The following is a 15178-nucleotide window of genomic DNA, read 5'->3' as shown; positions in this document are numbered from 1 at the left end:
TATTTACATTCAATTACAAAAACATATATATATAATACATTTTAATTTACGTCATATTTAGCGGCATTTCGGCCTAATTTCTCTGTTCTTTGTCAATGGCAAATATTGAGACGTGTGGGGACTAAAGCTGTATATAGGAGGGCCCTCAAACACATTAGTTCATAACTTTTCATCGTGCTCCTAAAAAAAAAAGTGGCATTGACAATTTGGGGAGAAAAGGAGGACGAGGAGGTGATCAAGCTCCACAACACCACATTGGCAGGTAGCCTCAAGGCTGCATTTATTTGCCTTCTTTTTCCTCTCGAGGCTGCATGGGATGATGTGAACCCCTCCAGCAGGCTAGGGAGCACCGCTCCGGTTAGCGGAAAATGACCGCGGGGTGCGGGTTGCCAGGTTTTTTTATAAGTAAAGTATTTACATTCAATTAAAAAAACATATATATATAATACATTTTAATTTACGTCATATTTAGCGGCATTTCGACCTAATTTCTCTGTTCTTTGTCAATGGCAAATATTGAGACGTGTGGGGACTAAAGCTGTATATAGGAGGGCCCTCAAACACATTATTTCATAACTTTTCATCGTGCTCCTAAAAAAAAATGTGTGCTACTAGCCGCAATTACATACACAGTTAAAATAATAAGAAATTTGCACCAACGACTGCGTCGACACCTGGCGTGGAACAAACGGGACGAACCGAGGCGCATATATGGATAACAACACTACACGCGCGCTGCAACACAAAACAGCTGCATACAACGCGTGTCACTGTGCACTTCTGTATCTGTGGACTTCTGTATCGCAACGCGGGCCAACGCAACTCTGGGATGAGCGGGCCGAAGGCCCGCGAAATTCTAGTTTCATACAACTTAAGTTAAAACAATCTGAACTATCCCTTTAAACAAAAGAAGCCTGTCGGCTGACGGACTACTGCATACTATTACAGACTGACTGAATTAATTTGAATGCCTATTTGGATGTGTCCACCAGATGGCGTAGTTGCACATTAAATAACATGTCTAACATGTCTTGAATATCACAAAACACATCAAAACACCTGAATCAGCCTATAATCCTGTCCCAACAACATAGATACCCCCTGTTCTCCATTTTCCCCAACCCACTAAAATGCAGTTAGAATGGAGCTAGTTGTCTTATAATTAATGCAGGTATTTTAGTAGCTCCAGACCTTTTTTTCCTCACTTAATGTATTTGGCCGCAGACCCCAGTCTGAAAATATGTTGTTCCAGGGACCCCCATCTGAAAACATGTTGTTCCAGGGACCCCCATCTGAAAACATGTTGTTCCAGGGACCCCCATCTGAAAACATGTTGTTCCAGGGACCCCCATCTAAAAATATGTTGTTGCAGGAACCCCCAAACGCAAAGATTTGAGTTTAATATGTTCACTTTAAATATATATATTATTAGTTTCCATTGTGCTATTGGGTTGAAAAGTGGTGAAGTCGTCCTTTAACACGGCCATGTGACAATCCATGAATCATTCAAAGTCAAAATCGTACGATTTGTCACACACGTTACTGCAGTGAAATTTGTTCTCCGCATTTGACCCATCTATTGGGTCAAATGCAGCTCACCGCTGCAGCGGTGAGCTGCAGCCGTGCAGCGCTCAGGAATAATTAGTTGATTTGATCCCCAATCCAACACATTGATGCTGAGTGCCAAGCAAGGACTGACCCCCCAATCCAACCCTTGATGCTGAGTGCCAAGCAAGGACTGACCCCCCAATCCAACCCTTGATGCTGAGTGCCAAGCAAGGACTGACCCCCCAATCCAACACATTGATGCTGAGTGCCAAGCAAGGACTGACCCCCCCAATCCAACACATTGATGCTGAGTGCCAAGCAAGGACTGACCCCCCAATCCAACCCTTGATGCTGAGTGCCAAGCAGGGACTGACACCCAATCCAACACATTGATGCTGAGTGCCAAGCAAGGACTGACCCCCCAATCCAACCCTTGATGCTGAGTGCCAAGCAAGGACTGACCCCCCAATCAAACTCTTGATGCTGAGTGCCAAGCAAGGACTGACCCCCCAATCCAACCGTTGATGCTGAGTGCCAAGCTATAGGACTGACCCCCCAATCCAACCCTTGATACTGAGTGCCAAGCAGGGACTGACCCCCAATCCAACCCTTGATGCTGAGTGCCAAGCAAGGACTGACCCCCCAATCCAACCCTTGATGCTGAGTGCCAAGCAAGGACTGACCCCCCAATCCAACCCTTGATGCTGAGTGCCAAGCAGGGACTGACCCCCAATCCAACCCTTGATGCTGAGTCCCAAGCAAGGACTGACCCCCCAATCCAACCCTTGATGCTGAGTGCCAAGCAAGGACTGACCCCCCAATCCAACCCTTGATGCTGAGTGCCAAGCAAGGACTGACCCCCCAATCCAACACATTGATGCTGAGTGCCAAGCAAGGACTGACCCCCCAATCCAACACATTGATGCTGAGTGCCAAGCAAGGACTGACCCCCCAATCCAACCCTTGATGCTGAGTGCCAAGCAGGGACTGACACCCAATCCAACACATTGATGCTGAGTGCCAAGCAAGGACTGACCCCCCAATCCAACCCTTGATGCTGAGTGCCAAGCAAGGACTGACCCCCCAATCAAACTCTTGATGCTGAGTGCCAAGCAAGGACTGACCCCCCAATCCAACCGTTGATGCTGAGTGCCAAGCTATAGGACTGACCCCCCAATCCAACCCTTGATACTGAGTGCCAAGCAGGGACTGACCCCCAATCCAACCCTTGATGCTGAGTGCCAAGCAAGGACTGACCCCCCAATCCAACCCTTGATGCTGAGTGCCAAGCAAGGACTGACCCCCCAATCCAACACATTGATGCTGAGTGCCAAGCAAGGACTGACCCCCCCAATCCAACCCTTGATGCTGAGTGCCAAGCAGGGACTGAACCCCCAATCCAACCCTTGATGCTGAGTGCCAAGCAAGGACTGACCCCCCAATCCAACCCTTGATGCTGAGTGCCAAGCAAGGACTGACGCCCCAATCCAACCCTTGATGCTGAGTGCCAAGCAAGGACTGACCCCCCAATCCAACACATTGATGCTGAGTGCCAAGCAAGGACTGACCCCCCAATCCAACCGTTGATGCTGAGTGCCAAGCAAGGACTGACCCCCCAATCCAACACATTGATGCTGAGTGCCAAGCTATAGGACTGACCCCCCAATCCAACCCTTGATGCTGAGTGCCAAGCAGGGACTGACCCCCAATCCAACCCTTGATGCTGAGTGCCAAGCAAGGACTGACCCCCCAATCCAACCCTTGATGCTGAGTGCCAAGCAAGGACTGACCCCCCAATCCAACCCTTGATGCTGAGTGCCAAGCAAGGACTGACCCCCCAATCCAACACATTGATGCTGAGTGCCAAGCAAGGACTGACCCCCCAATCCAACCCTTGATGCTGAGTGCCAAGCAGGGACTGACCCCCCAATCCAACCCTTGATGCTGAGTGCCAAGCAAGGACTGACCCCCCAATCCAACCCTTGATGCTGAGTGCCAAGCAAGGACTGACGCCCCAATCCAACCCTTGATGCTGAGTGCCAAGCAAGGACTGACGCCCCAATCCAACCCTTGATGCTGAGTGCCAAGCAAGGACTGACCCCCCAATCCAACACATTGATGCTGAGTGCCAAGCAAGGACTGACCCCCCAATCCAACCCTTGATGCTGAGTGCCAAGCAAGGACTGACCCCCCAATCCAACACATTGATGCTGAGTGCCAAGCAAGGACTGACCCCCCAATCCAACCCTTGATGCTGAGTACCAAGTAGGGAGCCACTGGGTCCCATTTTTACAGTCTTTGGTATGACCCGGGCCGGGGATCGAACCCCGATATATTGAAGAAACTGTCCACTGGTTAATGTGTGTAACGTCAATGCACTTCTAGACCGACATGTGTGTGGTAGCATGGATGATTACATTTAGTTCTTGATCGCCTCTTGTCTTGGTTGTTTAAACATGACGTCATGGGCCTCTATGCTCCATAACAGGCTTGATAACCCCAAAGCTTATTGATACCGGGTACTCGATAAGCCCAAAGCTTATTTATACCGGGTACTCGATAAGCCCAAAGCTTATTGATACCGGGTACTCAATAAGCTTGTTATCGGGTTCTTTCGGGTATGGGGTTTCGAGCTCCCTCCCTGCTGAGGAGAAATGCTGGTGGAAAGCTTGTTGAAAAGAGGATGATATGGTGTTGTTGACTTTTCACTGATTATAATGAACGTTTTTTAGTACATTAGGCATCAAACAAATTCCAACAGAAACTAAATTAAACTTTTTTTTTGGTTTCATGAATATATTAGTAACAACATATGAAATTGAAAAGTTCTAAGAAATCCCAGTAGGGGAACACATTGAAAAATGCTAAAATAGGTGTTGGTACCCTTAACCACCTTATGTAAGGCAACATTCTCAAAATTGTATTCTGATTTGAGTAGCATGTGGCGTGTCAAACGATAGTGGTTTCATTGATTCTGAATCCATTCCAAGCATTAGATTAGCACAAAAAACACTCCTTGGGCTAAAAACGGCCAAAGGTTATCGTCCCAAATGGGCAAGTGACTGAAAACATCATTCACATTATAACATTGTAACATTTTGTAACATTATAACATTGTCCATTGCTGGTTCAAATGGGAACATTCTTCTGCTGCTCATGAAAAATAACATCGTCAAAATCTAAGCGAAAATAAATACACACAACAGAAATGTGACCATGTATTTTGTGTGTGTCACATACGTTCTCTCATGCCAATAAAGTTCCAATTGAATTGAATTGAATTGAATTGAATTGAATTGAATTGAATTGAATTGCATTGCATTGCATTGCATTGCATTGAATTGAATTCTTTCATGCAATATGACAAAGTAAAATACAGAATCAATGCCCCCCCCCCCCCCCCCCCCCCCGGCTGCTGATTGGATGTGATCTGTTACCATTGTAAGTATATTTAGTCTTAACCATGAACAAACAGACAGCTTGTTGTCTGACCGCGAGACTGAACCCAGCTGTCTGTCCTGTGCTGACCCCACTGTGTGTGTGTGTGTGTGTGTGTGTGTGTGTGTGTGTGTGTGTGTGTGTGTGTGTGTGTGTGTGTGTGTGTGTGTGTGTGTGTGTGTGTGTGTGTGTGTGTGTGTGTGTGTGTGTGTGTGTGTGTGTGTGTGTGTGTGCACGTGTGCGTGCGCGTGCTGTATACACAGGGCAGTATAAAAGGCAGAGGCTGACAGTGAGTCTGTCAGTCTGCCTGTCTGTCTGACAAGATGACGAAACCAACTCTGATGATCCTGCTGCTGCTGTTACCTCTCTGCTTAGGTGAGACACACACACACACACACACACACACACACACACCGAGCAGTGTAAAGTAACTAATATGTGCACTATAGTCTATATACCGGCGATATGAAACCAATGACCGAAGAACAGTTAGGGCCGATTCATACTCCTATTTTAGAGCCGAATACAAGTCGGTTCGGCTCTGTAGAGCCTACAATGTGACGTCATTTGAGGTTCGGGGGGGCGGGTACCGTCCTAAAGTCGGCTCTTCGGTGCTGCCGAAACAGCTGTAAAAATAAGAGTATGAATCGGCCCTTAGTATGTATTTAGTCAAGTACTGTACGCAAGTACAATGTTTTACTCTACTCCACTACGTCTCAGGGACAAATATTGTACTCGTTGTACTCCACTGAACGTATTTTCAATACTTTAGTTAGCCGTTTACTTTGAAGATGTTGAATATTCTTAGTCTACAAAATATGGGTGACCAGACAGTGTTGTTTTTGGCAGTACATTTTGATTTTAGTTTTAGTCATAGTCTCTTCAATAGTTTTCATTTAGCTTCAGTCACATTTTAGTCACCTGGAATGTTTTAGTGTTAGTCTAGTTTTAGTCGACTAAATATAAGATTTTAGTCGACCAAATCTACAGTTGATTTAGTCGACTAAAATGTATTTTGGTGGGCGTTGATGCCGCCGTGTTTGGCACTGCTATTTTCAGCATGCAAACAAGTGTAAAATGACTTATACTGGATCTCTTGTCCCTTCCTAACATTTTAGTCTAGTTTTTATTTGTTGAAGATATTGTCAGTATATTTAGTCTTAGTTTTAGTCATCATGGCTTAGTTTTTATTTAGTTTTTATGTCGTTTTTGTCAGGGGAAAAAGGTAGTCGACGAACATTTTTCGTCACAGTTTCAGTCGACAAAAACAACACTGTGACCAGATCCAAAGTGTTCATTTGAGGGACAGAAGGATCGCTCGTTGTGGGACAGGGGTGACAGGACGGGGTTAACACCAACTTATCACCTAAGTGGCTATTATAGTAAGGGCATTTTATCAGGTATTTGACCAATCTGGGAACTTACCAAGAAATGTCTTCACCAATGTGTTTCTAAAGGTGACTAATAACATGTACTAAAAGTTTGAAATTCAACTCCCGTGGCCTTGATGTCATATGTGGCCAAATTTTACTGTAGGGACTGCCATTGGATTCCTTTTGAATTTTCTTTATTTTTTTCGTGCCATGTAAAAGCAGGGAATCATAGCTTCAAATTGACATAGGCCTATTGGTTGTTCAGTTTGACCCAGTAATGTCTGGCGAGTTGAGAAAGGTTCACTGCTGTGGACTCTAACATTACACCTAGCTACAGGTTTAAGCATTTATTTCATATTTACATGTCTTCTGTGGACTCTAACATTACACCTAGCTACAGGTTTAAGCATTTATTTCATATTTACATGTCTTCTGTGGACTCTATAACATTACACCTATAGCGACATGTTTAAGCATTTATTTCACATTTACATGTCTTCTGTGGACTCTATAACATTACACCTATAGCGACATGTTTAAGCATTTATTTAATATTTACATGTCGATTTCAGCTCTGACATTTATTTCAGACATGCTCTAGTGTGTGAAGAGTCTGCCTGTGCTATGAACTCATTTTGGATAGAAAAAAAAGTTTTTCTCCTCTGGTGAAAAGCTGGAGGTTGTACGATGGCAGGCTCTCAGTCAAATCACACATTCCACCATAGGCCTAATATTGCCTGTCATTTTGTTATTAAACTCCTCTGGAGTCTCACATTCTGTTTAAACATTTTATTTTTTGGTCATGGGTGGTATGTTGGTACTGTAGGCTGTAGCCTATAGGGATATTTCTCATGTTATTTGAACAGGCTTAAAAACACATCTTGCAGGAAAACAGACAATGTGAGAGCTTTACATCAGATAGCCAACTATTAGGAGACTAACTATTCAGTATTTAAGTCCGACGTCATTTTGTAGTGCTACGTTACGTCCGGTTCTAAGTGGCACCAGCTCCCGTCCGCATCTCATTGTAAATAGAATATCTAACCGCGTGAATCTTTTTACAATGACGTTATTTTTCAGAAAGGAAGCCATTGAGGGTTAAAATGGGTCTTAATGCTTCCAACTCGAGTAGAATTATTAATTTTTTGTACAAGTTTCCATGACAAAAAAAATATGATGTGGAGACAATAAAGACTATTATTATCATTATTATTGAAGGTGGTAACAGTCCATTTTCTCAGTAAAATATTTCGGGGGCATATTTAGAATGTTTGCAGGCTTGAGTATGTTGAATCTAGTTTGCATTAATGAGGATTTAGTTGACACAATGAAATAAAATGGCGATAGTATTCCGTGTGGGGCAGACGGCCTGTCACAGCCAGATTTGGGAGAGCAGCACAGCTTTGTTGTTGCGAGGAAAGCGGTAAAATTAGACTTTCGTGGTTGTTTTCGTCTCAGATTTAGTCCGACGGAGCGTCACAGTATAACTCTATGGGGACACAAAAGCGACACAAAAGTAGGACCCGGAAGTATCTCAGGAGGGGGCGCTCACGTCACAGCTAAAATACTGAATTAGGGCATTCGAACACTGATGCCTGTCAGTCACAATAGGCACGTTTACATGTCACGTTCTAATCGGGTTAAAACAAGGTTTTAAATACACCTGATTTAAAATATCCATGTATACACCTAAATAAACCCGATCAAGTCCGACCCGATTTAAATTCTAATCGGGTGCAGAGGGGTGGTCTAGACTTTTTTTAAACCCGATCAAGAGGACATTTCTTCCATGTATACACCTTAACCCGATTAGAATCTGATATGTTCTTTCTGCACATCAAATCGTCGGCAATTTCTGTTGCTTAACCTCCTTGTTTTTGGCAGTGCGATGAGGCGGTATTCCTCTCTCTCCCCCTCTCCCCCCCTCTCTCTCTGCAAGCGCACGTGCGCGCACACACGGCACTATTGCCGAAAGTGTTGCAGCCACTGAGATAATGGATGATGAGAATCACTCGTAGGCTACCTGAAGTTGCATGCGCTGCCCCCCCCCCCCCCCCCCCCCGCCCTATCCAATACTATGCCTACATGCCATTATGGTTTAAACTTGAAGCCGTGCTGGTCAGTTTAGTGTGCTTCAAGTCAGAGTCGGACCAGCTCCGCTGCTTCAAGTCAGAGTTGGAACAGCTCCGCTGCAGCTACAGTAATTGATTTGACCTAGTTTCACGTCTTTTGCTAGTGATGTAATCAATTCATCATTTGGAACCACCTGCGTAAAATTCCACATTAGCCTATTTGACATTTGAAATGGCTTGCATGCCATGTACTCTTAAAAATTTTCATTGTATATAGATATTTAATATAATATTCTTTCCATTGCAACTATAGGGTAGGGTAAAATGTGAAAGCTGAATTAATAATAAATAGTATAAAGACGAGACGACTCAGACCATAAGGGTTATTAATTACTAGCCACAAAATAAGCTGGAAATCAATCAACTCCGCTGAAGGCTCTATCATTCAGTAGCCTACCATTGCTAAACAGACACAGTCCAAGTAGGCTAGTTGCATTCTCGACAGAGATGAGAGAGGAGAGATGGAACCCAGCCAGCACGCCCATGGGTCCCATGTGGTTTCAATGCGGGATACATGGGTACAAGTGGGAATGGGCTTGAACTGGGAACATGTTGTTCCAACATGGTCTACATGTGGGCTAACTTGCATGGGTTGGAAGTGGGCAAGCCTATATAGGTCCCACGTGGTCTACACAAGGGCTAACTGGCATGGGTTGGAAGTAGGCAAGCCCATATTGGTACAACATGGTCTACATGTGGGCTAACTTGCATGGGTTGGAAGTGGGCAAGCCCATGTGGCCCAGGAAATGATTCTCCGTTCATTTTCCTCATATACATTTCAGAAAGTATTTATTTAAAGACGTTTACGCCGCGGACAAAGCCAACTCGAGTCGTGACAAATCATGACATTAAACACAATTTTTTGGGCCGAACAAATAATTAGAAAGAAGAAAAAAACGGCAGGTTACAACACTTTTTGTTGTTTTTCTTCTTTGTAATTATTTGTTTGGTCCAAAATATTGTTTGTGTTGTCATGAGTTGTCACGACTCGAGTTGGCTTTGTCCGCGGCGTAACCGACTTTAAATAAATACTTTTTGAAATGTCTATGGGAAAAATGCATTGGGATTCATTTCCTGGGCCATGGTAGGGGGCGGGACTGCGACGCTCTATAGCAGGGTTCCCCAATAAATTTTCCTCGAGGGCCATATTTTGACTAGGGTACCAGGCTGGGGGCCGAGTCCGCACGTGTGAGGTCGAGGTCTTGCCCTGAAAATGAATTTTCAGGGCAGGACCCCATTTGAAAAGGATGCCCAGTTTGACATGCATAGGCTACTGACCCCCATTTAATGCCATTTATATCTGGGACCCCAGATTTTTTTTGGGAAATTCTTCCGCTGGCCGCGAGGGGGCGCTCCGCGGGCCGCAAATGGCCCGCGGGCCGCCTATTGGGGAACCCTGCTCTATAGCCTATAGGTATTAGGTAGGCCTACCATTACAATCCCTTTGTTCTTCATGCTCATCTTCTCCATTCATTTCCCCCATCAGAAAAGTTGAAGTCAAACTGCTCTGCTGCTTCATTAACAAAACAAATCCAGTGGCGGCCTTATATATGTTTCAATCGTTTCAATTGAAACGGGCCTCGAGCATCGGGGGCCTCCCGATTAAACCCCCCCCCCAAAAAAAACAGTTCAGTGTGTGTAAAGGCGGGAGGGAAGAATGGGTAAAAGTGGGAAAACACATGTGGTGACCCATTTTATAGTAATAATAAGCCTATTAATAATAATAGGGTTAGCTGTGTGTATAATAATAATAATGTATTATTGAGTGGTGCAGCCACTTAAGGAACGGCAATGTTTGTCCCTATGTCTGTCTGTATGTATGTCTGTCCGTCCGTTTAGGGTACCAACAGGTGACAAAGTGGCGCTGTCGAGCTTCACACCGTGCACAGGTGCATGATGGGAAGTTGAGATTTTTTTAGTGGAGTGTACTCGTAGCCTACTGTACTGTACTGTACTATACTTTTACATAATAGGTAGTTAATCAACTAGTCGACTAGTAAACTAGGCAACTAGTCAACTAGTAAAAATGACTAGAAGTGAATGCCCTACAGTACAATGTAGTACAGTATGAGTACAGTATAGTACAAGTAAGTACAGTACGACTACAGTACAAGTGCATTACAGTACAAGTACAGTACAATGTAGTAGGCTACAGTACAAGTATGGTATCAGTACAGTACAATGTAGTAGGCTACAGTACAAGTACGGTATCAGTACAGTACAATGTAGTAGGCTACAGTACAAGTACAGTACAGTATTAGTACAGTACGAGTACAGAACGAGTACAGTACATCCAGTGGCGGCCTTATATATGTCTCAATCATTTCAATTGAATTTAAAAATTATGTCATTATTATTATTATTATTAGTAGTAGTAGTAGTAGTAGTAGTAGTAGTAGTAGTATTGCATTGCATCACATCCTTCCAATCAGCCTAGTCAATTATTCATCCTCCTCCTGTACGTCCACTTACCACTAGTTGGCATCAGCTAATAATCGCTGCAGGTACTTGACCTGTCATGTGTTGTTTGTTTGTAATTGTTCCCACTCCCACTAATAATTATTAATTATTAAAATGATGACGTCATGAACGGGGCGTGCACTCACTGCACTAGCAGCGCTGAGACACTGACAAAAAGAGGGAAAAAAACATATATATATTTTTTTGATAATAATTATTAATTATTAAAATGATGACGTCATGAACGGGGCCTCCCGATCTCTAAGGCCGCCCCTGAGTACATCACCACTCTGTTCAGATGGGTCTGATTTCATTATACAAACAGCAGCTAATCTGATTAAAAGTGGGCACATGTAAACACCTGATCGGATTGAACTTGCCCCATGTAAACACTTGATCCAAAACCTTCAATCGGGTTTATTTTAATCAGATTGGAAGAAAGGTGTCCATGTAAACGCACCTAATGTGGGACAGACAGGGTCTCAATTTGAACACTGATGCCTGTCAGTCACAATGTGGGACAGGGTCTCAATTTGAACACTGATGCCTGTCAGTCACAATGTGGGACAGACAGGGTCTCAATTTGAACACTGATGCCTTTCAGTCACAATGTGGGACAGACAGGGTCTCAATTTGAACACTGATGCCTGTCAGTCACAATGTGGGACAGACAGGGTCTCAATTTGAACACTGATGCCTTTCAGTCACAATGTGGGACAGACAGGGTCTCAATTTGAACACTGATGCCTGTCAGTCACAATGTGGGACAGACAGGGTCTCAATTTGAACACTGATGCCTGCCGGTCACAATGTGGGACAGGGTCTCAATTTGAACACTGATGCCTGGCAGTCACAATGTTGGACAGGGTCTCAATTTGAACACTGATGCCTGCCAGTCACAATGTGGGACAGGGTCTCAATTTGAACACTGATGCCTGTCAGTCACAATAGGGGACAGGGTCTCAATTTGAACACTGATGCCTGTCAGTCACAATGGGGGACAGGGTCTCAATTTGAACACTGATGCCTGCCAGTCACAATGTGGGACAGGGTCTCAATTTGTGGGACGCCTGAAAGGTCTTGGAAACGAGGGACTGTCCCACGCAAAGGGGTCAAATATCCCTGTACTGGTGGCCATTTGAAAATTGCAGATCTACGAGCTCACTTGTAGATGTTTGACAAGATTGTGAAATGACATCTGTATAGTCTCTAATTCTAACTAACTAGTGTAAACTAATCATTTTAAAACCATGAAACATGCATTTCTATAACTGTAAACTAATCATTTTAAAACCATGAAACATGCATTTCTATAACTGTTACCACTAATCATTTTAAAACCATGAAACATTCGTTTCTATAACTTTTAATCTAATTACCGGTATTGTTTAACATCAGCATTACTTTATGTACAAGAGGTACAATTATTATCTACCCTAATGGTCCAGCATGGAATTGTGGACAAAATCGTATCGTAACGGCTACAAACTATTTGTAGGTTTTGGGTCTGAGAGGCTAAATCTCATCACACGTGTGTGTGTGTGTGTGTGTGTGTGTGTGTGTGTGTGTGTGTGTGTGTGTGTGTGTGTGTGTGTGTGTGTGTGTGTGTGTGTGTGTGTGTGTGCGTGTGTGCGTGTGTGCGTGCGTGCGTGCGTGCGTGCGTGCGTGCGTGCGTGCGTGCGTGCGTTCAACAGGAATACAGCAGTATAAAATCAAGTGTTATGGCGAGGACTTCTATATGCTGAGGAACCAGCAGTTGGACTGCACCGCCAAAGTTCCCCAGGCCTGCTACACCAGAGGTGTGTGTGTGTGTGTGTGTGTGTGTGTGTGTGTGTGTGTGTGTGCGCGCGGTAGTTTCAGTGTTTTTTGGGTCAGAGGCGAGATTCACAAAGGTCAGCAAACAAAGATACAATGTCATGTAACAGATGTCTTTCACTTATATCTGTTATGTCATTATGAGCAAAAAACATTGCGTTTATTTTGTTGTGAGGCTGTAGATCTGCTATTTGTTGTTTTGGCTGACGTTTGGCTATTTCATTTTCCTAAAATGTCCATGTCCTCACATCGCTCAGACCTTCTTCGGTGGGCATTTCTGTCAACATGCCATTTTTTTTGCACCGACAAACAAAACAAGCGGACGACAATATTACCAGAAACACACACAGAGCTAGCCCTGAATGACCACGACAGGTCTGTAACTCCGAGAGTGTTCAAATGTGTACACTCTCAGAGTTAAGGAGGTCCTTGTCAAATAAGACCTTTGAGAACCACTAGTACTAGTCGGACTCCTAATATTCCATACATAGTGTGGTAGTGAGGGCGACTGTGAGGGCGACTGTGAGGGCGACTGTGGCTCAGGAGGTAGAGCAGGTCGTCCAATGATCCACGGCGGTTCGAATCCCGGCTCCTCCTGTCTACATGTCGAAGTGTCCTTGGGCAAGACACTGAACCCCAAATTGCTCCCGATGTGCTGGTTGGTACCTTGCATGGCTTCCGCCGCAATCGGTGTATGAATGGGTGAATGTAATGCACAATCTATGTAAAGCGCCTTGGATAAAGGCGCTATATAAATGCACCAATTACCATTTAGTAAATCATACTGTTGGTTAGTTAGTTAGTTAGTTAGTTAGTTGCTGCGAGAGTGAGGACTAGCCAACACCAACTCGGGATTCCTGGATCGCTGCAGCCCTCCACAAATTCCTATCCAACATCAGGTTCTTGAGCTCGGCAGTGTTGTCAGCCAAGCTGTCGCGCCGCAGCACGTCTACATAAGTGGCACGCTTCTTTCCCCTCCTGGCTTTGCCCTGTGGTTGGCTCCCATAGGGTCAATTTACTTGCCTCAAGTTCTGGGTGCCTGACGCAGTGCCTCCTCCTTCTCTCTCTGACTTTGTCCGTGACCCGTGGTATAGGTCCCCATAGAGGTCCACATTTCTGATGCGGTCCGTCCAATCCAATCCACTTTATTTATAAAGCACATTTTACAACTCAGAGTTTACAAAGTGCTGTACAGAAGAATAAAGCTAAATGCACTGTAGCTAAACACAGAGAACAACAGCAAACACACGAAAAATACAAAAACGGATGCAAAACATGGAACCATGGAAACTCAACCGGGGTTAAAAGCCAAGGTGTAGAGGTGGGTCTTTATGTGGGATTTAAAGGTCTCAATGGAGGGGGCCAGTTTGACATTGGGTTGTGGGAGAGCGCATTCCATAATGTGGGGGCTATGATGGAAAAGGCTCTATCCCCTCTGGTCTTTAAACGGGTCTTTCCATGTGACACCTAGTGCCATTCGTGGCATTCTTGTGTAGACTCCATCCAGGGCTTACATAGTCAGAACCTGGAGACTGACATTCAGTAATTGGGTCTAATGATCACAATAAGAACATTGTAATGGTTTATAAAAAAATTAAAATCTAAAATTTGCGTGTGCGTGTGCGTGTGCGTGTGTGTGTGTGTGTGTGTGTGTGTGTGTGTGTGTGTGTGTGTGTGTGTGTGTGTGTGTGTGTGTGTGTGTGTGGGTGTGTGTGTGTGTGTGTGTGTGTGCGTGCGTTACAGATAACGGGGAGAAGGGCTGTGCGCGCGAGAACCTGTGTAGTCGCCCAGGATGGACCTGCTGCCACCAGGACCTCTGCAATGCCACGCCCCCTCCCGCCTAGACACGCCCCCAGCGAACACTGTGCGTGACCTATGACCTCCGGTCAACGACCGACCAATCAGCTGTCCCGATATAAATTTAAATTGTTGTTTTCTTCACTCATAAATCCATGCATGGTTGTGTGTGATCTTGTTGAATGCATTCATTCCTTCATTAAACGGATGGATTTTCCTGCCATTAACCCGTTTAGGCCTGACGTCAAAAATTTAAATCCTGACAGTTTTCTGAAAAACCTATGTTTCTATGTGAGTGGTGCTCAAACATATTCATGTCAAGGACCCCAAATATATATGACATTGGCCGCCGACCCCCATCTGAAAATATGTTGTTCCAGGGACCCCCCCCCCCCCCAGTAGCAAAGATTTGAGTTAAAATCGTGAAGACACATTTTCACGATTTTTCAAAGATAGCAGAACTACAAGCTCATAGCGCGGCACTCGCCGCGCTATGAGCTTGTAGATTTGGTGTTTATAACAAAACACCAAAAGAGGTTCCCGCCCAAAATTGGTTAAAACACAACATTCATGACTTTGAGAACGTTTGGTCTCACAGTACTTTTCTAACAGACG

General features: G+C 44.5%; 1 long non-coding RNA gene across 1 annotated transcript in view; it reads left to right on the top strand.

Annotated features, from left to right (window-relative positions):
- Window positions 1-14793, top strand: part of LOC306928538 — a 97737-nt gene extending 82944 nt beyond the window's left edge. Inside the window, exons 3-5 of the long non-coding RNA XR_013790706.1 lie at window positions 5250-5361; window positions 12646-12750; window positions 14510-14793. This is a non-coding gene — a long non-coding RNA (uncharacterized lncRNA). The remainder of the gene's footprint in view (window positions 1-5249; window positions 5362-12645; window positions 12751-14509) is intronic.
- Window positions 14794-15178: the final 385 nt, after the last annotated feature.

Source organism: Electrona antarctica, assembly GCF_951216825.1.
Source record: "Electrona antarctica genome assembly, chromosome: 8".
Lineage (NCBI taxonomy): Eukaryota > Metazoa > Chordata > Actinopteri > Myctophiformes > Myctophidae > Electrona > Electrona antarctica.
Note: the sequence above shows the minus strand (reverse complement) of the source record. Positions and strands in the feature narration are given on the sequence as shown.